The sequence below is a fragment of the Lissotriton vulgaris genome, chromosome 10, assembly GCF_964263255.1.
Source record: "Lissotriton vulgaris chromosome 10, aLisVul1.2, whole genome shotgun sequence".
Lineage (NCBI taxonomy): Eukaryota > Metazoa > Chordata > Amphibia > Caudata > Salamandridae > Lissotriton > Lissotriton vulgaris.
Genome location: NC_141698.1, coordinates 289,062,396 through 289,086,497, shown reverse-complemented (window position 1 = coordinate 289,086,497; position 24,102 = coordinate 289,062,396). Strand labels below are relative to the sequence as shown.

The 24,102-nt window shown below is 43.5% G+C and overlaps 1 protein-coding gene across 1 annotated transcript in view; it reads right to left on the bottom strand.

Annotated features, from left to right (window-relative positions):
* The window catches only part of LOC147685148 (uncharacterized), a 44,611-nt gene that overhangs the window by 9,971 nt on the left and 10,538 nt on the right, over positions 1–24,102 (bottom strand). The gene's annotated exons all lie outside the window — the stretch shown is intronic.

The following is a 24,102-nucleotide window of genomic DNA, read 5'->3' as shown; positions in this document are numbered from 1 at the left end:
TTGAAAAATGTACTATAAATAAACTTTTGACAAAACAACTAAATACTTTGAAATAAAAAAGAATACTCCTTATCTTCTAGAGTGAAAATGGGCTAAAAGTATTTATATTGAGTAGTGCTTTTACCAATTTTCACTCGTGAAGAACAGGAGGATTATCTTTGCAAGCACTTTTTTTTGGAAACAAGTAATATAATTGTGGTTTCAAATGTTAATAATTCTTTCCATTTTTAAAAATGATTGTTAAATGTAATAATGACATGAATTGTACTTAAAAAATGAAAGATTAAGTAGTGAGGGAGTGGTTGTCGTAGCACTTCTATTCTACTTTTATCTAAAAGTAAAAAATACCCAAACATTTATAAAAAGATGACGCGACAACACTTATATAATGTAAACATAAGGAATGAGTGCTTATGATAAAATAAAATAAATGTTTCACCCATATAATGAATATCAAAGAGTCAATAAAATTATTTTGAAAACATGAGCATTTTTCTTTCAAGGATGGTTTGAAGAATTATAAATTTTATAAAAGAACATAGTACTCCACGCTAAAGGGGAAAATTCAGCACAATTATGATAGAATAGAAAATAGAATAATATTTTTAAATACCAGTCAACAAACTCATAAGCACAGTACACAGTTTAAGTTAAAACCACCCTACCACAACTAGTTTTTTAAACGCATAGTAAAATAAAGTGCGTCACAAAATGAGCTACGTATATGGTTGGTGTATCGTAACGTCACATAGAAAAAATAAGCCAATCAAAATTAGGATCAGGAAGGTAGACTTAACCACACAACAGCCAATCAAATGTTTTTCAAAATCTGCGCAAGGAAAGGGATTGGTCGCTAATACGTCTTCTTACAATGCTTCACAACCAATCAAAAAGAGGTGTTGAAAGTTTCTGTTTTTAACATACGAGCAAATCAGATAACCTTGAAGTACACACAGAGAGAGGCAACTATTAAAGATGACTTGCTTTCGCAAGACCCCAAAAGAGTTCCTCCAGAATAAGTACGCACTTCACTGCCAGACCCCATTTAATGATTATCCAGGCTCTCAAGCCTAAACACTTCACAAATCATCTCTCGTCAATTTCTATTCTTTTTTAGTGTATTGTGCGAGGCAGACTGTGTGACCTAGAGCCCTTGAAGGCCCTGGAGACTGCCACGCCCCAGGGTCAGCTCCTGCAGTGTCCTGGGGTGCCTACCCCCGGGACACTGCTGTTTGCTATGAGAGGGTGTGAGTCTTGCGCCTTCCGCCATCCCATAGCAAACTTAGTTTGCATTTTGAAAGACACAACAGTGAAATCTGTTCTCACTTTCAAAATCCAAACCAGATTGCTTTTCCACATGCAAGATAGCATCTCCCCATACGGAAAAGCAATGCCGGCTCCCAAAGAACGCGGGAAGCCAGAGGGACCGAGGGGGCATTGTGGCTCCCCCCACGGTCCCCAACATGTTTTATAAGACCCGGGGGATAGGGTCCCCGGAAATATTAGAAATTACTGATAGGAACTATTTTTTTACGGTAAAATTAAAAGTCACGCACCCAGCTCAGTGCGGCCCCCTGGTGTGCACGTGCTGGATGCACGACTCATAATATGTAGGGTGTGCAACTCCAGCGCCTTTGGTGCACAACTTCTACCCTTTTAGGAGCCGGCATTGCTTTTCCACATGGAGACCTACTAACATGCAGCTCGCCATTGGGAAAAGCAATCTCATTTACATTTTGAAAGAGAGAAAAGATTTCCTTGCTATGGGAGGGCGGGATAGATACCCCAGGACACTGCAGGAAGCGGCCCTCCCACAATACATAAAGCCCAGGCAGTGGTGGTCCCAGGGGCTTTCAACACCTTGCAGCCCCCCGACCATTATTTTTTTTTAGCCCCCACAGTGCGGCCCCCTGGTGTGCACGCGCTGCATGCACGACCCATAATCTGTTGTGCAGGACAGGCGCTAGGCTTGGGCAGCTGCCCAGGGCCTTGTGCTCAGCCCACCAACATAGGGCCCCGAACCGATCGAGTGCCCTGTTGTTTTCCTGTCTCCTTTCAATTAGGGTCCTGGGGAGCCCCGCCCCTCCCTGGGCCTCTCAGGGATGGTGTCTGGAGGCCTAGGGAAAGGAGACGCTTCCCCTAGTCCCAATTGCAAGGAGACCCATTCAGAGATACTAGTTTTTAAAACGCATAGTAAAATAAAGTGCGTCACAAAATGGGCTACGTACATGTTGAGTGTATTGTAACGTCACATAGAAATAACAAGCCAATCAACATTAGGATCAGGAAGGTAGACTTAACCACAAACAGCCAATCAAATGTTTTTCAAAATCTGCGCAAGGAAAGGGATAGGTCGCTAATACGTCTTCTTACAATGCTTCACAACCAATCAAAAAGAGGTGTTGAAAGTTTCTGTTCTTAACATACGAGCAAATCAGTTAACCTTGCAAGTACACACAGCAAATGGCAAATATTAAAGATGACTTATATAATGTAAACATAAGGAATGAGTGCTTATGATAAAATAAAATAAATGTGGTCCAACGTGTGATACCAATGAATGTAAACGAATTTTTGCATTTCACCCATATAATGAATATCAAAGAGTCAATAAAATTATTTTGAAAACATGAGCATTTTTCTTTCAAGGATGGTTTGAAGAATTATAAATTTTATAAAAGAACATAGTACTCCACGCTAAAGGAGAAAATTCAGCACAATTATGATAGAATAGAAAATAGAATAATATTTTTAAATACCTTTACAGTCAACAAACTCATAAGCACAGTACACAGTTTAAGTTAAAAACACCCTACCACAACGAGTTTTTGAAACGCATAGTAAAATAAAGTGAGTCACAAAATGAGCTACGTACATGGTTAGTGTATCGTAACGTCACATAGAAAAAACAAGCCAATCAAAATTAGGATCAGGAAGGTAGACTTAACCACACAACAGCCAATCAAATGTTTTTAAAATCTGCGCAAGGAAAGGGATTGGTCGCTAATACGTCTTCTTACAAAGCTTCACAACCAATCAAAAAGAGGTGTTGAAAGTTTCTGTTTTTAACATACGAGCAAATCAGATAACCTTGAAGTACACACAGTGAGAGGCAATTATTAAAGATGACTTGCTTTCGCAAGACCCCAAAATAGTTCTTCCAGAATAAGTACGCACTTCACTGCCAGACCCCATTTAATGATTATCCAAAGTCATGCACCCAGCTCAGTGCGGCCCCCTGGTGTGCACGTGCTGGATGCACGACTCATAATATGTAGGCTGTACAACTCCGGCGCCTTTGGTGCACAACTTCTACCCGTTTAGGAGCCGGCATTGCTTTTCCACATGGAGACCTACTAACATGCAGCTCGCCATGTGGAAAAGCAATCTCATTTACATTTTGAAAGAGAGAAAAGATTTCCTTGCTATGGGAGGGCGGGATAGATACCCCAGGACACTGCAGGAATCGGCCCTCCCACAATACATAAAGCCCAGGCAGTGGTGGTCCCAGGGGCTTTCAACACCTTGCAGCCCCCCCAACCATTATTTTTTTTAGCCCCCGCAGTGCGGCCCCCTGGTGTGCACGCGCTGCATGCACAACTCATAATCTGTTGTGCAGGACAGGCGCTAGGCTTGGGCAGCTGCCAGGGCCTTGTGTTCAGCCCACCAACATAGGGCCCGAACCGATCGAGTGCCCTGTTGTTTTCCTGTCTCCTTTCAATTAGGGTCCTGGGGAGCCCGCCCCTCCCTGGGCCTCTCAGGGATGGTGTCTGGAAGCCTAGGGAAAGGAGACGCTTCCCCTAGTCCCAATTGCAAGGAGACCCATTCAGAGATACTAGTTTTTAAAACGCATAGTAAAATAAGGTGCGTCACAAAATGGGCTACGTACATGTTGAGTGTATTGTAACGTCACATAGAAATAACAAGCCAATCAACATTAGGATCAGGAAGGTAGACTTAACCACAAACAGTCAATCAAATGTTTTTCAAAATCTGCACAAGGAAAGGGATAGGTCGCTAATACGTTTTCTTACAATGCTTCACAACCAATCAAAAAGAGGTGTTGATAGTTTCTGTTCTTAACATACGAGCAAATCAGTTAACCTTGCAAGTACACACAGCGAAAGGCAAATATTAAAGATGACTTGCTTTCGCAAGACCCCAAAAGACTTCTTCCGGAATAAGTACGCACTTCACTGCCAGACCCCATTTAATGATTATCCAGGCTCTCAAGCCTAAACACATCACAAATCATCTCTCGTCACTTTCTCTTCTTTTTTAGTGTATTGTGCGAGGCAGACCGCGTAACCCTATGCCTAGAGCCCTCGAAGGCCCTGGAGACTGCCACGCCGCAGGGCCAGCTCCTACAGTGTCCCGGGGTGCCTACCCCCGGGACACTGCTGTTTGCTATGAGAGGGCTTGAGTCTCGCGCCTTCCGCCCTCCCATAGCAAACTTAGTTTGCATTTTGAAAGACATAACGGTGAAATCTGTTCTCACTTTAACAATCCAAACCAGATTGCTTTTCCACATGCAAGATAGCATCTCCCCATGCGGAAAAGCAATGCCGGCTCCCGAAGAATGAGGGAAGCCAGCGGGACCGTGGGGGCATTGTGGCTCCCCCCACGGTCTCCAAAAATTTTTATAAGACCCAGGGGATAGGGTCCCTGGGAATATTAGAAATTACTGATAGGGACAATTTTTTTATGGTAAAATTAAAATTTGCGCACCCAGCTCAGTGCGGCCCCTTGGTTTGCACGCTCTGGATGCACGACTCATAATCTGTAGGGTGTGCAACTCCAGCGCTTTTGGTGCACAACTTCTACGCGTTTGGCAGCCGGCATTGCTTTTCCACATGGAGACCTACTAACATGCAGCTCCCCATGTGGAAAAGCAATCTCATTTACATTTTGAAAGAGAGAAAATATTTCCTTGCTATGGGAGGGCGGGATAGACACCCAGGACACTGCAGGAACCGGCCCTCCCATAATACATAAAGCCCGGGCAGTGGTGGTCCCTGGGACTTTCAACACCTTGCAGTCCCCCCCTCCCCCCACAACTATTTTCTTTCTTTATCCCCGGCAGTGCGGCACCCTGGTGTACACGCTCTGCATGCACGACTCATAATCTGTTGTGCAGGACCGGCACTAGGCATGGGCAGCTGCCCAGGGCCTTGCGCTCAGTCCACCAGCATGGGGCCCGAACCGATCGTGTGCCCTGTTGTTTCCCTGTCTCCTTGCAATTAGGGTCCAGGGGAGCCCCCCTCACTGGGCCTCTCAGGGATGGTGTCTTGAGGCCTAGGGGAGCGAGACGCTTCCCCTAGTCCCAATTGCAAGGAGACTCATTCAGAGATACCGCGGGAGGCCCATTGTACAGGATTTTAGCGTTCACACAGTATTAACTATCAGCCCACCAGCAATTCTTACACCTATCAGGCTAGAGGTGTGAGAATTGCTTGTGGGCTGATAGTTAAAACTATAGGGGCACTAAAATCCTGTAGAAAAGGCCTCCTGCGGTGTCTCTGAATGCTTTGCAAGGGGTCACTTCAATAAATTAGAGGGGCCTCGCGCATTCCCTTTTGGCCCAGGGCCTCGCAAATCATAGAACCATTCCTCCTGTATGGTGCGCGACTCCAGCGCCTTTGGTGCACAAGTTCTATGCGTTTGGGAGCCGGCATTGCTTTTCCACATGGAGACCTACTAAGATGCAGCTCGCCATGTGGAAAAGCAATCTCATTTACATTTTGAAAGAGAAAAAAGATTTCCTTGCTATGAGTGGGCGGGATAGACACCCTAGGACACTGCAGGAGCCGGCCATCCCACAATGCATAATGCCAAGGGGAGTGGTGCTCCCCGGTGCTTTGGGGACCTTATAGCCCCCCAACCATTTTTTTGTAGCCCCGGGAGTAACGGGGCCCTCGGGTGCTCCAGGAAGGGGGCCACGCAGTCCCCCTCCCACAATACATAAACCCTTGGGTGATGGTCCCTGCGGCTTTGGGGACCTTGGACCCCTAACCCTTCCATTTTTTCTTTATGGCCCCGGGGAGTGACGATCCCTGGGGCTAGAGGGGCCCCTCTTAAAATTTAATAATTTTGCTCCCGATATTTAGCCCCCCAAGGTATAATTATAAGTGCCCCCATAAAATTTAATAATTTTGCCCCAGGTATTTACCCCTCCAGCGGCTAATTATAAATTTGGTGTAATTCCGTTCAGCCGTTCAGCCGTTCGGGCCGTGGCTAAAGGTCCTATGGGAAATTGCATGCGGAAAGCACATTTTGGGACCCCCCTTTTTTCTCGGCCCCTGCTTAACGAATCCCCCCAAACTTTCAGGGAAGGACCGGAACGCCGCCAGGCGAATTTGAGGAAATTTTCAGGCAGATTCCTCAACCAGAGCCAAAGTTATTCCCAATAGAATGTTGCGATTTCCCTATTGAAAATAATCCTAACTATAACTACCTACTGGCGACCGCCAGTGGGTAATATATATATATATATATATGTTTTTTCACCAAAGGAGACGATGCTGCACTCCCGGGGGCAGTTGACAATTCATTTGCAACAGATTCCCACAACATCTTCTAACATTGTGTCTTTCTCAAGTGGGTGTTGACTGTTTGTCGTGCTAATTGCGGGCATTGTGGAAGTTGTAGTATTATACTTTTTGATTTAGCTTAGTGCTTTAATCTTAACCTTTGCCCCATAACAATGCATAGTTAATGAGTAAATACAGTTTCACCACAGAAAAGTCTCCACCCTCTGGGTCCTTTCTCCCCATCAGCACTAACGGGCCGCATCAGTTCTACATGGGCCACAAATTCTTACTCTTCATATTGCTTAAAGAACCTCAGCCACAACGGTGATGTTGGTCTGGGCGCCGCTGGAAGTCCTGACCTCAAGCCAACTGTATTCTTCCAGATTGAGTTTGTGTGTGATGTTTCTGGTGCTATATTTGGCGGTACCGTGGCCCTTGTATTCAAATCTCTTTTGGAACGTTATATGATGGGATGCCCGCTGGCTGCTATTAATTTGCGCTGAAGGACTACACTGAGTTGGTGCCACCGTTGAATACTGGAGACTCTGCCACTGATTCTATGGCAGGCCTTTTGGCCCAATACTTTATCAACATTTTGGAGGCAGACAGGATTTGGAGGGGTATTGTCCCTTGCACTTTGAGACAGAGAGAGATAAAAGAGCAGGCACCTACACAGTTAATTTACAACTATGAAAGCACAAGGAGAAGTGTCTTGGAGAAAAGATGTGAGTTATGTTGCCACTCAGCCCTACATGGAATTGACTCCTTTGAGGCCCTAAGAGGGCATTCTTTCTCATTTTTACCCATTAAGGAATGATTTTAATGTTTGAAAAGAGAAAGACATGACGGTGCTTGTGATGACATTTGCAAGGCATTATGAGCATTAAAGTCCTGCTACCACAAGGTTATTTGGATTACAGTGATTCGGACTTGAACATTGCCTAAAGCTAATTAATTTAGAAATAAATAAAGTTAGATTACTTGCATTATTGAGTGTTCTCTGATCCTTAACAACAAAAACAGTGGAATTGTTTGATATTTGTTTAAACACCGTGTCTGCATACTGTTTGAGGTTAACTGTATTTAAATCTGAGAGCAACTGACCCTCAGATTTTGCATATGATTATAACCTAGCCAGGGTTGAAACGTGATATGCTTTGTTACTGGGATTACCCACTACCATTAAAAAACTTTGGTTCATTGTTTTTCAACTGGAGGGCTTGTTCGTTCACACTACGGACTGAGTGTGATCTTTCTGGTGATATATATATCCAGGAGGCAGCCTGTGACTTCACAGGGGGTAAAATTGTGTTCTTAAAATGCACTGCTTATGACCTCACATTTTACAACACTCATTTACATGGTCAAATTACATCACTGATGACATCACTGATGACAACATCCACAGAATCTCTGACGTACCCACTCCCACCCCAATATAGCCATTCATACACCCATTTCAACTTCCACATTATCATTCTCAAAACCATTGACCCACTCATACTAGTACTTACACACCCACTAAATGGTTCATAGGTCTACACACACATTAACTCAGTCACCCATAAACCCACTCATAATCCAACTCACTCACTAATACAGCCATTAATATATCCACTCATATTTACATGCAGCCACTTACCCATAGAGCTACTCACACACCTACTTGCTCACTCACACACGCCGCTTTCTCACCTATACAGTTATACACACACCTACTCACTTATTCTACATATATTAACATATACTCACTCACATATACAGTCACTGACACAAACACACCCTCATCCATACAGTCACGCTCACAATCACTGACTCACACATTCAGACACTCATACACTCCGGCACTCACCTCTACTGACTTTAACACATGCAGTCACTCACTCATATACCACTGACACATGCACTCAGTCATGACACAACCATACACACATTCACTCACCCATACAGCCCCTGATAGACACACTCACTAACCCTTACGGCCACTGACTCACCAACTTACTCATCCATACAGGCACTCATACGCCCCCTCCCCCACCCACACAGCCACTAAGAACCTTATACAGGTACTCAGACAACCAATCACTCACCCATAGAGCAACTCATGTACCTACTCACATACCCATTCAGCAACTTCCATACCAACTAACATACCGATACTGATACAGACATTCAAATAACCAGTCACTCACCCATATATTCACTGAGACGCCTAATCACTCACTTATACAGTCAGTCAAGCAACCACTGAATCTTTCATACAGGCACTTATACACTCATTGATTCACCAATACAGCTTGGTATATGTATTTAACATTCATAAACTGTTATAGTCACTGGATGATTTTATCTGAGATGTCATCAGTGATATCATGAGTGATGTTACTGACCATGTCATGAGTGATGTAATATGTGAGGTCAAAAGCAGTACATTGTGGGGATGCGAGTTGTAGTTAGCTATGCTAACTATAACTGCTGAATTTCTCTGGTTTGGTACAAGTGAAACGTGAGCCTAACTGTAAAGTCCCTATCACCTTTGTTTTTTTTCAGTGAATTTTCTAAGGGTTTTTCAATGCTAGTTCCTAACTGCAACCTTTGGTCTTTTAAGTTGATTTCTAACTTTCTAAATTCTATTTCATGACTATAACGTCCCTTTATCTTTTTTCCCTAATTCCATATTGAACACCTGTTTGGTGCACCACTTATTGTTGTATTTGTCATCTATTTAAAAAGCACATCCACATCTTATTTCAATATTTTATTGATTTTCACAACGACGTCGTGTTTGCCGAGGACACACAGTGAATACCACGTGTTTTTCACAAAGTGTAAAACAAATTTATAGACATATTTTACATACAGTTTGAGTTTGTCGAAAAAACAACATAAAAAATGTATTTTCCTTCTTCACAGCAACACCGGTGGTTGCAATGACATCAGTAGTCATGAATACAAATGCTAAAGTGTAAAACAAATATATAGACACATTTTACACAAAGTTTGAGTCTAGCTGTTTACTATCATATTGGTTTAGCTTTATTTAACCAACACGTTTAACAAAAACAACAGTTTCAAAAAAGAACTTTTAATATTGGAACTAATCAATACAATATAACTACCAAACAAAGAAATGTAATTGCTTTGCACAGTTTCCTTTATAAAAGGAATTACACACCCATTTTGCCCTTTTTTAACTTTCCAGGTAGCAGTTAGTTTGTTGTAGGAGCTGTCCCAAACTGATATTTTAAAATTGTGCTACTTTTTAACCTTTTTTTGCTATTTCTACCTCCAGTCCTTGCTACTGGTGACACAGTTCCAGCTGAGGTGCAGAGAAGATGCAGTGAAATGTCATTAGAACTAAAGCATTTTGCTACCTTCTGCATAATCTATAACAGCGCCGTAACAGCTGGGAAGCAGTCTGTGGATCTCATTCTCCACAACTTGAAAAAGCATTGATATTTATTTTTATTCCTATTTTATTGCAGCAGTTCAAGCACTGTGAAAAAATGTAAACAAAAAAATGTATGCAGATTTAATTTTGAACAATAGGCAAACGAAACAAGATACAATGATGAAGTTGAGACGTGAATTCTTAGATGCAACTTAAGGCAGCTAGTATTATAGTACCTATGTTTAATTTATTTCTGTAGTTACAGAATGTAGTCCTGTAATGTTTTATAAATTAATTTCCTTCAGTTAAAAACAGTCTTTCATCCCTAGAACATGCTGAAGACAATACACCTAATAGGCCAAATAATATCTCAGAAACTCATAATTCATAGTTATTTCAACACAATAACACATTTTGTTATTGTAAATTATCCTAAGAACTTCGGTTCTAGAAATAGCAGACATAGGTTTGTTAGCTTTTTATGTTGTCTTGATTTGAATGACATCTCTGTCATTGCACTCTGTCCATCCTGTTTGACATCTTATATATATTGTGCAGTGTGTAGAGGTTATATTAGCTCCTTTATGAAATATGTTTGCTATAGTTGTGAAACTTTTTTTATAAATGGAAATGTATCCAGCTACAAAGTTTGTAATTTCATTTTCTAGTTTACTACCATCCACTCTGCTCATTGTAGCATGACTATGACATATTTCCCATATGTTTGGAGTGCTATTTAAATGTCCAGAATGTGGGTCCACACATTATTGGATTGAGAGGTACTGTTTTGCCTTACCTCATATGCTCACTCTTGCCCTGCATTTTGTTCCTTGTAGTCACCCCTGTGCCAGTTTTAGGAGGTGCCTGGCTCCCATAGTGACTGGGAGCCATCTTTGAGTGGGTCTTTGACCTCTTTTAATAGGTTTATGCTTTTAAAATGTAGTATTTTTCTTTTAACTTGATTTACTTTACCAGTATCTTACGTGCCAGGGGAGCCTGGTCAAGGTAAAGGGGGGGGGAGGGGGGGGGGGGGGGGGTGCTGGACCCCAGTTTGCTCATTTATTTGGCTGCAAATTTTTTTCCAATCGGCACACGTCACTTGTGTTCAGATTTGGCCACGCTCCTTCACTCACCTCTAACCTTCATGGAGGGCTATGTAAAAGGCCAAATTGTGTGTCTGGGCCGCTGGCAAGCCAAAGGCGCACCAAAGGTACGTCCGTCTTCACCCATCCGCGCTCGGCCCGCGCACAGCGCCAGCACTCCCTTCTCGTTTTTGGTCAGATCAAGGAAGCGGTGTGGGCGTAAGCAACTTATGGATCTTAGGGACCATCGCTAATCCCTTTAGAGCCAGGTCAAACATGTCCATTTTGTCAGGTGACTATATCCAACATATCGGTAAAAAGCCTCAAAACGGACAATCATCCTACCACCAAGGCTACTCCTTATGTCAAAACGTTTTAAGCAACACTTATCAATGCTCGCTTGTAAATCAAGATTTCCTTGGCTTTCTTTGATTTCTTAAGAGGCAAATTCATTGGATTTTGCCTTTATTACAGAGACCTGGGCGGATGCTTCCTCGGGTCCCGGGTCCCGACTTAATTAGAGACATGCCTATAGGTATCAACATTATAAGGCTCAACCGGATAGGTAAAAAGGGCGGTTCACAGTGAACAGTTTTCAGTCTCTGTGGGGTGTTAGAAGGGACTTCTAACTGTGAAGCACTGGCATTCAAAATTCTGCTCACTGATCATTATGCTTTTAATGGAGTACTTATCTATAGACCAACTGGTCCCAGAGCTAACTTCTTGGACAATAATAGTCAGCTTCTCTGTGCTAATATCAAATTCCTGGATTTCACTATACTAGGCGATTTTAACTTTCATCTTGAGAACTCCACATATAGTGACGCAGCTCTTCTCTCAGATTTTATGGTCAGCGGTGGACCGGCTCAACACATAAACGGGTTTGCAGGTCACACCTTAGATGGAATTTTATCTGAAAACCCACATCTGTAGGCGACATCCATAATGCCATTGTTCTGGTCTGACCCTTGTGCAATTATGTTCTCTTTAAATACAGAAGGCTCAGGTTGTTCGGCAGGCCACCAAACACATAAATTGCTACGCAAACAAATGATGGACAGAATACTGAATAAATCATACATTCAACCCCAGTCAATAGATCTGGGTTAAATCCATCATTCATTTGCTCACCATGCCACCCCAGTTTATACCCAGACATATGCAAATCAGTCTTGACCCTGTTCCTCATGGGAACAGTCCAGGCCGAACTGCCAAGCCAGGTCCTCCCTGGGCCGGAAACAAACATCCTGGGACCTGTTTCTGGGTATTACCCTTAATCAGCCAGGCTAGCTTGATTCCAGTGGCACAGTGAGCAAGGGACCCACGCTACGCAAACAAATGATGGATGGAATGCTGAATAAAACATACATTCACCCCCAGTCAAGAGGTCTGAGTTAAATCCATCATTCTTTTTCTCACCATGCCACCCCAGTTTAGACCCAGCCATATGCAAATCAGTCTTCACCCAATGCCTTATGGGAACAATCCAGACCAAACTGCCAAGCCAAGTCCTCCCTAGACCTGAAATAGGCATCCTTGGACCAGTTTCTAGGTATAACCCTTCACCAGCCAGGCTAGCTTGATTCCAGTCGCACAGTGAGCAATGGAACCTCGTCTAACCATCCCACTTAGGGTGAAAAGTGCTATGCGAACAAATGATGGACGTAATGCTGAATAAATCATACATTCACTCCCAGTCAAGAGATCTGGGTTAAATCCATTGTTCGCTTGCTCACCATGCCACCCCAGTTTAGACCCAGCCATATGCAAATCAGTCTTGACCCTGTGCCTCATGGGAACAGTCCAGACCGAGCTGCCAAGCCATGTCCTCCCTGGACCGGAAACAAGCATCCTGGGACCGGTTTCTGGACACTACCCTTCATCAGCCAGTCTAGCTAGATTCCAGTGGCACAGTGAGCAAGGGACCCACGTCTGGTCATAACAATCCAACTTAGGGTGAAAAGTGCTACTCAAACAAATGATTGACGGAATGCTGAATAAATCATACATTCACCCCCAGTCAAGAGATCCGGGTTAAATCCATCATTCTTGTGCCCACCATGCCACCCAGTTTAGACCCAGCCATATGCAAATCAGTCTTGACCCTGTGCCTCATGGCAGCAGTCCAGATTGAACGGCCAAGCCAGGTCCTCCCTGGAACAGAAACAAGCCCCCTGGGACCGGTTTCTGGGTATTACCCTTTCTCAGCCAGGCTAGCTTGATTCCAGTGGCACAGTGAGCAAGGGACCCACGTCTGGGCATACCCATCCCATTTAGGGTGAAAAATGCCTCACAAACAAATGATGGATGGAATGCTGAATAAATCATACATTCACCCCTAGTCAAGAGATCTGGGTTAAATCCATGTTTGTTTTGCTCACCATGCCACCCCAGTTTAGACCCAGCCATATGCAAATCAGTCTTGACCTTGTGCCTCATGGGAACAGTCCAGACCAAACTGCCACGCCAGGTCCTCCCTGGACCAGAAACAAGCATCCTGGGACCGGTTTCTGGGTATTACCATTCATCAGCCAGGCTAGCTTGATTCCAATGGCACAGTGAGCTAGGGACCCACGCCTGGCCATACCCATCCCACTTAGGGTGAAAAGTGCTACGCAAACAAATGATAGATGGAATGCTGAATAAATCATAAATTCACCCCCAGTCAAGAGATCTGGGTTAAATCCATAATTCTTTTGCTCAAGATGCCACCCCAGTTTAGACCCAGTCATAAGCAAATCAGTCTTAACCCTGTGCCTCATGGGAACAGTCCAGACTGAACTGCCAAGCCAGGTACTCCCTGGACCGGAAACAAGCATCCTGGGTATTACCCTTCATCAGCCAGGCTAGCTTGAATGGCATGGTGAGCAAAAAAATGATGGATTTAGGCCTAGATCTCCTTATTGGGGTAAATGTGTGACATTGTTCTGCATTCTGTCCATCAATTGTTTTTTTGCATTTGCCCAGACGTGGGTCCCGTGCTCTCCATGCCACCGCGTAGTCAAACTATCCTGGCTGATGAAGGCTGAACGCCTGAAAATGGTCCTAGGATGCTTGTCTCCAGTCCAGGGAGGACCTAGCCTAGCAGTTGGGGCTGGACTGTTCCCATTGAGGTAGGGTCAAGACTGATATGCCTATGACTTGGTCCAAACTGGAATGAAATGGTGAGCAAAAAAACAATGGATTTCGGCTCAGATCTCTGTACTGGGGTGAATGTATGACATTGTTCTACATTCTGTCTATCAATTGTTCTTTTTGCATTTGTCATCCTAAATGCGACAGGTATGCCCAGACGTGGGTCCCTTGCTCTCCATGCCACTGGAGTCAAGCTATCCTGGCTGAGGAGGGCTGACAACCCGTAGCCGGTCCCAGGATGCTTGCTTCCAGTCCAGGGAGAACCTGGCCTGGCAGTTCGGGCAGGACTGTTCCCTTAGCACGCAGGGTCAAGACTGATTTGCGTATGACTGGGTCCAAACTGGAAAGGCATGGTGAGCAAAAAAACAATGGATTTAGGCCCAGATCTCTGTTCTGGGGTGAATGTATGACATTGGTCCTACATTCTGCCCATCAATTATTCTTTTTGCATTTGTCACCCCGAGTGGGACGGGTATGCCCAGATGTGGGTCCCGTGCTCTCCATGCCACTGTAGTCAAGCTATCCTGGCTGATGAAGGTTGACAACCCGTAACCGGTCCTAGGATGCTTGTTTCCAGTCCAGGGAGAATCTGGCCTGGCAATTCGGGCTGGAGTATTCCCTTAGCAAGCAGGGTCAAGACTGATTTGCGTATGGCTGGGTCTAAACTGGAATGGCATGGTGAGCAAAAAAACTATGGATTTAGGCCCAGATCTCTGTTCTGAGGTGAATGTATGACATTGTTCTGCATTCTGTCCATCAATTGTTCTTTTTGCATTTGTCACCCGAGTGGGAGGGGTTTGCCCAGACGTTGGTCCCGTGCTCTCAATTCCACTGGAGACAAGCTATCCTGGCTGATGAGGGCTGAAAGCCCGAAACTGGTCCTAGGATGCTTGTTTCCCATCCAGGAAGGACATGGCCTGGCAGTTCGTGCTGCACTGTTTCCATTGCGCGCAGGGTCAAGCCTGATATGTGTATGGCTGGGTCCAAAATTGCTGAATGTTTGTTCCCTCCTGAGGCGGAAGCCGGGAGGTTGTGTGGTGTGTGCCTATTCTTACTCTACTCTCACGTTTTTGTTGCTTGATTAGAAAAGCCAAATACTTCATTTTAAGATCGTCGTGTTTTTAAAAAGATCGAATTTAAAATTGCATTTTGAATAGCCCCCACTGACCTGGCCTGCCACTTACTTGTTGGCTCCCCACTTCGTTATTACAGCGAACTTTCTACTGGTGTCCAGCCGATTTAGGGCTGAGACACACGGACCTGAAAAGCGCGGCGGCCATCTTAGTTGTGTGGGAGGATTCTCCCTCAGCGCTCTAGTTGTTGAGCACATAAAAGAATCGGCGATGCCTCCGCGCAGCGGACGCGCGTTGCGGAGGCGCCGGAACATCGCCAGAGTCACGCCAGAGTCTAGCCCGTCTGCGCCCGTCCGCGCTGAAGACGGGCTGTTGGACGGGCTGCAGGAAGGTCGAATTGGCTCCCTCCTCTCCTCCGAAGAACTGGAAGTAAGCCTTCTTTCTAGACTGCTGACTCTTAGACCTCCCCCTTCCTCCTGTCACTATACTTTTCCTCCTGAAGCTATTCCGACCATGACATGTAGCTGCTGCTCCTCCACATACGCCCAGAACAGATTTCTTACTACAAACCAGTCCAGAAGGGTTAGATCAGAACCTTTAGAAAATCCGGCAGGCTTTCTCATAAACGCAAGGTCTCTGATAAAAAACAAAGTTGCATTTAACGATTTTGTAACACAGAGGAAACCCCCCTGGGTTTTTATAACTGAAACTTGGTGCATGGACTCCTCAGGACCAGATCTGGTGGAGGCTATTCCTGATGGCTATGCCCTAACCAGAATGGACCGATTAAAACGTAGGGGTGGAGGACTGGCAATTCTATGTAAAGATTGTTACATATGTCGTATTGAGCCTCTTTCATCTTCATCCGGCAATCAGGAGGCACTTTATTTTACTATCCAGCTTGCCCCCTCTGCCTCATTTGCTGGGATTCTATGTTACAGACCCCCTGGCCCTAGAACTACCTTCTGTCATGACTTACTTACACTTCTAGAGCCTTTTATTAGTAACCCCAATTTTACTCTTCTGGGGGATTTTAATTATCATCTGGAGAGACATGATGACAACGATACTATATCTCTAATAGAGCTACTCCTGTCATGTGGGTTAAGCCAGTTGGTGAATGGTCCTACTCACCTTGCCGGACATACCCTAGACGTTTTTTTTTCCAATGACACCAGACTATCGACAGGAACTCCCATCCCCCTTTCGTGGTCTGATCATTGGGCAGTCCAATTCTTTCTTAATACGACCCCCTTTGGGGTAGGGAATCAAGGTAATAGGAAGATTTGGAACTTTAAAAGAAACCACAGCAAGATTTCAAATACTACCCTTGCTCCTTTCATCTCAGACCTAGGCTCCCCCTCCGATTTAAATGCGGGCGCTCTGAATCTATCCAATGGACTTTCCAAGGCAATGGATGCCCTGGCTCCCCTTAAAAAACACTATTCCGCAAGAAAGACCCCTTCAGCGCCATAGTTTTCAGAAAGACTGAGACTCCTACGGCAAAAATGTCGACAGATGGAAAGAGCATGGTACGCGCGCCCCGATTCCCCGGAGAAGAGGCAACATAAGTTAGCACTGAGAGATTACAAAAAGGCTATTGATGTCGAAAAAAAGAACTATTTCAGCGAAATCACCACCTCGCTAAAATCTTCAAGGGACCTGTTTAAAGTCATCAATACTCTGTCAATCCCCAGAGCTACTGACCCCATTGCGGAGTCACAGGAACTATGTGATAATATAGCAGACTTTTTTCATTCCAAAATTTCTGACATCTATCTATCCCTCAAAACCCGCAACATGGAATTGGATATTAACGAAGAACTGTCGCCCTCATATGTACCCCTTTTAAATAATGAACCCCTGGAGCAGATTCACTCTGTCAGTTTTTCAAGTTTTCCCCTCCTGACCCAGAATGAATTAAGTATCCTTCTGGACACCATTAAATCTAGTTCACCTCTAGATCCCTGCCCATTAAAAACATTGAAGGCATGTAGAGAGGTAGTCCTCCCCCCCTGTTAGGAGTTATGAATCAGGCCATCTCTGAAGGATCCTTTCCAACCGTATGGAAACTGGCAGTTGTTAGGCCGCTCCTTAGGAAACCATCTCTGAACCCAGAAGTATTAAAGAACTTCCGACCCATCTCCTTGCTACTGGCCCCGGCCAAGATGCTGGAGACCCATTTAAATCGTCATTTGACTACATATCTAGAGGAAAATGATCTTCTTGATATTTGCCAACATGGGTTTCGGGCTATGCACAGTACCGAGTCAGCACTTACGGTCGTGGCAAATAACATCCGCCTGGAGGTTGATAGGGGACAGACTACGCTGCTGGTACATTTAGATCTTACAGCAGCATTTGACACCCTATCCCCTTCAATTTTGGTTGAGCGGCTGAGGGGAATAGGAGTGAGGGGAAGTGCACTAAGCCTCCTGTCCTCCTTTCTCAACCAGAGACAACAAAGGGTAAAGCTTGGCAGTTTTCTGTCCCCTTCCAAGACCGTGCAATGTGGGGTTCCTCAGGGCTCTTCTTTGAGCCCTCTTCTATTTAACATCTACGTAACCCCACTTGCCGAGGTAGTATGATCTTTTGGATATCAAATCTTGTCATATGCAGATGACACCCAGATTATCGTATCCTCCACCCTAACCCGTCACAGAAGCGGCCTCCGAATTTAGAACATGTTTGGAGGCTGTATCAAATTGGATGGTGCGAAACTACCTACAACTGAATGGGGAGAAGACAGAGGTTCTCATCTATGGGGGAAACCATGACATCTGGTCAGGAGACTGGTGGCCACCAGCCTTGGTAAATTGCCCCCATCCCACCAACTCGGCCAGGAACCTTGGGGTTCTTATGGATTCAGCCCTCTCTTTTGATCTTCATGTCAATAAAACAGTATCCACCTGCTGCAACATCATTCGGATGCTCAAAAAGATTGCTCCATACCTGTCATCCGAGGCACGCAAGCAGTCAACCGTGGCCCTGGTGTCCTCCAGGTTAGATTACTGCAATGCGCTGTATGGAGGCATCAATAAGAAATCACTACATCGGCTTCAAACTGTTCAAAATGCTGCAGCCAGGATGGTCCTAAACTTACCTAGGCTTTCATCGGTGACCCAAGCTAGGAAGGACCTCCACTGGCTTCCTATACAAGCCAGAATTTCCTTCAAGATCATTTGTCTTACACACAAAGCTCTGTTTGGTGCTGGTTCAGAAGGCATAAGAACCCTCATCAGCCCTTACATCCCTAATAGAACACTTCGGTCCTCCTCGAAAAATCTTCATGTTGTCCCCAGATTTAAAAAGTCTGGCTCTTTTCTCAGGCCTACTAAACCTACCTCCTGTCTTATCTGCCTTCTTGTCCCTATCTCTGTGTAGTTATGCACCTTGATGCCCCCGGGCTAAGTTCGCGCAATATAAGTCTTACTCCATTCCATTCCAAACTGGAATGACGAGCAAAAAAACAATGGATTTAAGCCCAGATCTCTGTACTGGGGTGAATGCATGACATTGTTCTGCCTTCTGTCCATCAATTGTTCTTTTTGTCCAAACACCTAAAGCCAGGAGTACCATGAGTAGACCATGGCATAAAATCCCCCTGGATGGTTTCAGATGACAGCTGGTCGAATCTAAGCCAGAATTTCCTCCGGACCTAGAGTCGGCCACTTCAGACTATCGTAATTGTATTCTTTCCATCATTAACAAACTGGCCCCTTCCAAGGTCTCTAAAAGCAACAGGCGCGCACGGACTCAGCCATGGTTTGACAACATCCTTAGAAGTTTGAATCAAGAGTGTCGTAAGTGGGAAAGTAAATGGTGAGTCCAATACAATCCTGCCGACAAAATAGCTTATAGAAAGGCTCTCCAGAATTATAAAATTGCAATTTTTAATGCTAAAGTTATTACATTCACAGCCAAAATTCAGGCTTCTATAAATGTTCCTAAATAACTTTTTAATGAGATAAGAAAGTTAAGCAGACAGCCTGAACCTATCACTGCTGACATAAATCAAGACTTTTGCGATTCATTGGCGGTCTTCTTCATGAACAAGGCCAAATCGGTCTTCAATTCCTTGGCTACTCATCACCCTAATGTGAGCCAACATCAGGGTATAACTTCCACACCTCCTGTTGTAGAAAAACATTCTTCAATCCCCCTTTTAGGTGACTTGCATATGGGAGATGACCCTTTTAATTCTCCAGAAGTGAGTTCAGCTACTCACTCTTCTAAATACCCACCTGGCTCAACAAGTTTAGCTTGTTGGAGGAAGATTCGGTAAAGGCCCTGCTTAATCAGACCAAGTCCAGTTGACCATTTGACCCCCATCCACCGAAAGTTCTCTATCCGGTATCAGCAATTGTTGGTAACTATCTTAAGGATGTCTTTAATAAGATGTCCTGTGAGGGTTACTTTCCCAAGGAATGGAAAAGGGCCTCCATCCTCCCTCCACTAAAAAAATCTAACCTTGACACGAATGACCCTATTAATTACTGACTAATCTCTCTCCTTCCCCTTCCAGCAAAACTAGTAGAAAAGGTCATACATTCTTATCTGCTTTAATCTCAAACAACAATTTATTACATTCATCCGAATATGGCTTCATAAGTCAACATAATACAGAATCCACCCTGATCATGGTGGTGGAGGAAATTAGATTAGTTATGGATAACGGAGGCCTGCTTTGACCTTATTAGACCTGCCCACAGCCTTTGACACGGTTAACCACAATATCCTCATTGACTGACTTGCAGCCATTGGGATCAGTATTAGGGCCCTAAACCTCCAGCTCTCCTCTCTCTCAGATAGAGAGCAGTTTGTAGAGATTAACGGGTTCAGGTCTAAGGCATTTTCACTCCCATGTGGATTTTGACAGGGTTCGTCCCTGAGCCCTATGTTATTTTAAATCTTTGTGTCACCGCTAGCCAGGCTTATTAAGACATTCGTCTTCTCTGTAGCCTCTTATGCCAATGACACACAGATTGTGGTATCACTGACCGGCGATGTGGATACTACTGTGCTCAGGCTTTGGGATTGCATGCATGCAGTGAGGAATTCTATGTCAGGAAACTGCCTCAAATTGAATACCAGGAAGACAGAGGTTCTTTTGTTCAGGAAAGACAGGTCTTTTTGGTCACCAAGGTGGTGGACTGAGGAGACCTGGTTGCAAAGGTACATTTCTAGGAGTCTTTTCTGATGACAAACTCTCTCTTGAAGGCCAAATCAATACTATAACTTCCTCTTGCTTCCTAACATTAAAGATCCTCCTGAAAACTTTCCTTTCATCCCCTTGGAGCTTCAGAAATCTGTCATCTCTGCCCTAATCCTATCAAAACCGGACTATTGTAGTGCCTTGTTCTAGAACATTCGGATAAAAGGTCTAAATAAACTGCAGGTTTTGCAAAATGCAGCCGCTCAACTACTCCTTGCAATTTCGAAATTTCAATCTGTTTCTCATCTCTTACCACATCTACACTGACTCCCCATGAAAAAACATATTCACTTTATTTCTCTCTGCATTGCCTTTAAGGCACAGCAAGACCAGGGCCCGACTTCTTTAAGAATAGATTTCACATATAAGCTCCCCAACAACAACTCAGATCTTCCTCTGCCTTCGATCTTGTCATCCCCAAAGTCAAAACGGTCAGCTGGGTTGGAAGGAGTTTTATAGTTGGTACTGCTAGGATCTAGAATGCTCTTCCAATTTCTCTTAAAACTAAAACAGATCTTTTGTCATTTCAGAAATCTTTGAAAACCTGGCTGTTCAACAACTAAGGCTCTGTCTCTGCCTCCATCTCTTAGTCCAGACTCTTGGCGCCTAGACGCCTTCGGGTATTAGTGTGCGGTACAAATTTTCATTTCCACAATGTACACCTAAGTTCTAATCTGCAGTTTGGACAGGTCATATCTTGATGGACGTTTGTGGTAACGTTAAATAGAGGAATCGTTCCAAATTAATTTCAGTGAATGAAATGAAATGAAATGAAAATGGCACTTATAAAGCGCATGGCTACCCTAAGGTATCCAAGCGCTAAGAACCGAGCCTACAGGTGAACGCTTTAGATAGCTGGGAACAAGTATGTCTTTAACTGTCTGCGGAAGGATAAATTGTCTTCTTCCAAATGAATATGGTCAGGAAGAGCGTTCCATCTCCTGGAGGCAATGAGGAGAATCGTCGGCCTCCACTTCTGGCCCTATAAATTCTAGGTACTATGGCCATGCGTTTATTTTCTGAACGTAGGACCCTACTGGGATGGTATGGGGAGATGATTGACTGTAAAATTGGTGGGCCTTTGGAGGCCATAATCATGTGGGTGACACAGAGGGATTTAAACTGGATCCAGTGCCACAGGTAAATTCACAATGTTGACATTTATTGTTCCATTTATAACTTAAAGCAAATAATTCACTGATATTTACACCCTCTTCCTCTAATAGTCCTAGCATTACCATTACAAATTATTGCGCATTCTGCTGAACATTTTGAGAAAACACTACTAATTAAGTACAGTACTCTATCTTTTAGAACTTTCCGCAGCTCTGTTGGTGTTAACTTGCCTGTCTCTGGCTCCATACACAATATAGTCTGAAATTGATGTATATTTTAGATAAGAATTGACTGATAAACATTTAAAACCTTGAAGTGAAGGCAGTGAAGGCAGCAGCAAAGCTGGCACTCTCCCGAGAGCGAAGATCCTCTACCACCCTCGCTCTGGCCGACCTTCACTGGTTACCTGTACATCAAAGGATCTGTTTTAAATCCCTCTGCATTGTCTTTAGGGCAGTACACGGGATGGGCCCCCGGCCACTTCAAAAGAAATTCAAATGGTATACACCCACACGGTCCCTCCGATCCTCATCCTCCAATCTCATAAGCATACCCAGAATTAGGAAAGCCACTTATGGTGGTAGAGCCTTCAGCATAGCCGCAGCTCATCTGTGGAATAAAATGCCTATCGACATCAGGAAAACAGACGAACTGATGGCTTTCCGGAAAAAAGTGAAAACATGGCTCTTCCCCAAAGCGTAATCTCACCTGAACCTTAATACTTCTCCTCCCCTCCTCTGTTGCACAGCATTTCTCAGCAATTTGTACATAGCGCCAGGATGCCCGTAGGGTTGCAGATGCGCTTTACAAATGATATAAAAAAAAAAAAAAAAAAAAAAAAAAAAAAGTGGTACTAGAATAGGAACCAGTATTGACTTTGTATGCACAGCTCTAGCTGGCATTTTATTATCCTCTAAATTATTGTAACCATACTTACATATAACTTACTGCGTGGACAAGACAAAGCTTTCCCCTGCGAATAAGTACACAGCAAACTTTTGCCGTTTATCATTATTTTATTTTATTTTTCACTATTTACATATAACTCAACAGTCTATGTTTCAATATTGTAGTGAGTGTGTCGACAACGTATACAACATACTCTGGTTTTTCAGAGCACACTGTTACATTTTGTGATCTCTTCTTCAAAGTTATCAACTATAATTGTTTCATTCTTTCCTGTTCCAGTAATATAGATTTTGTCCACTCTTATTGTTTATCATAGTTCGGTTTTTATTTACATTATTTTGAAATCTTTGCAGGTGTGGAGATATATTTTTAAAAATGAATTTGTCCTCTTAGCAGTAGCTCTTTTTTATTTCATCACTTTATCTGCATTTTTCCTCTTTTGTGTGCCAGTTATGCAGATATTGTAGTTGCTTCTTTTGCTTTTTACTCCAAACCTTTGTAGGCAATATAACTGTCTGCAGTTATGTATATATTGTTCTGCAAAAAAAAGTATTTAAATTAAATTTTTACTCTAGCCAACGTACCAACGACTTTACTACTGACTTACTAATAATACAAAAACTGTTTTTATGTTATGTTCCAGTTTAAATCTACAGATGAACCTAGCTATATATAACTACATGCACCTACTTCAATATACCAAACCCAAAGCGAAACACAAAACTTAATTTACTAGGTACCCTTTAACATTATAGCACCCTTTGCTACAACACAGCTGCACCATATCTCAGTTCACACTTATACATGGTAAACGTTTATCCCATCTGCAGTAAATTTTAAAATGAACATCAACCAAAATGTAGAATTACATACAGTGTTTTAACACTCTAAATCCGAAAACACAACATAAGACCTATCTGTGTGCCTCTCTACCACTGTGCCACTGGTGTATTTAGTATCTCAGTACTTTTATACTTAAATGTATCACATTTAAATGTTGCAAAATGGTCCATACTAATTCTTTAGAGTATATGCAAACAGTGAGTGACAGGTTCAATATATATTTCACCAGAGGGTTCTAAAAGACTACATATTCCTCACTAAAACTTATATAAATACATGTTTTTATGGTTGAATATATGAATACTCCCTGGATGATTGAATGAGTGCATAGGTAGTGCCTAGGTATTTCACTGAGGATACAGGTAGTACCTGGATGATTCACTGAGTTTGTGAGAACTCCATGGGTCCTTCCATATCTGCATAGTTACTGCCTGCATTTTTGCATGAGTATATCACTACTATCCGGATGTATGGATGAATGCATTAGTAGTGGCTGAATGATTACAAAAGTGCCTCACTAATGCGTAAAGAATTCAATACATGCATAGATAGTGGTTGGATGATTAAATGAGTGCAACTCTAGTTCCTGGATGATTGCAGGAGTGCATTCATAGTATATAGGTGATTTGTAGAGTACATGGATATTCCATATGTGATTGTTTAAATGCATACATAGCACCTGGCAGACTGGATGAGGGCATGAGTAGTGTTTCAGTGATTGCATAAATACATGGCTGCTGCCGATGTGTTTTAGGTTGAGTGAACAGGTAGTGCCTGGGGGTTTAGATAAGTACATGGGTAGTGCCTG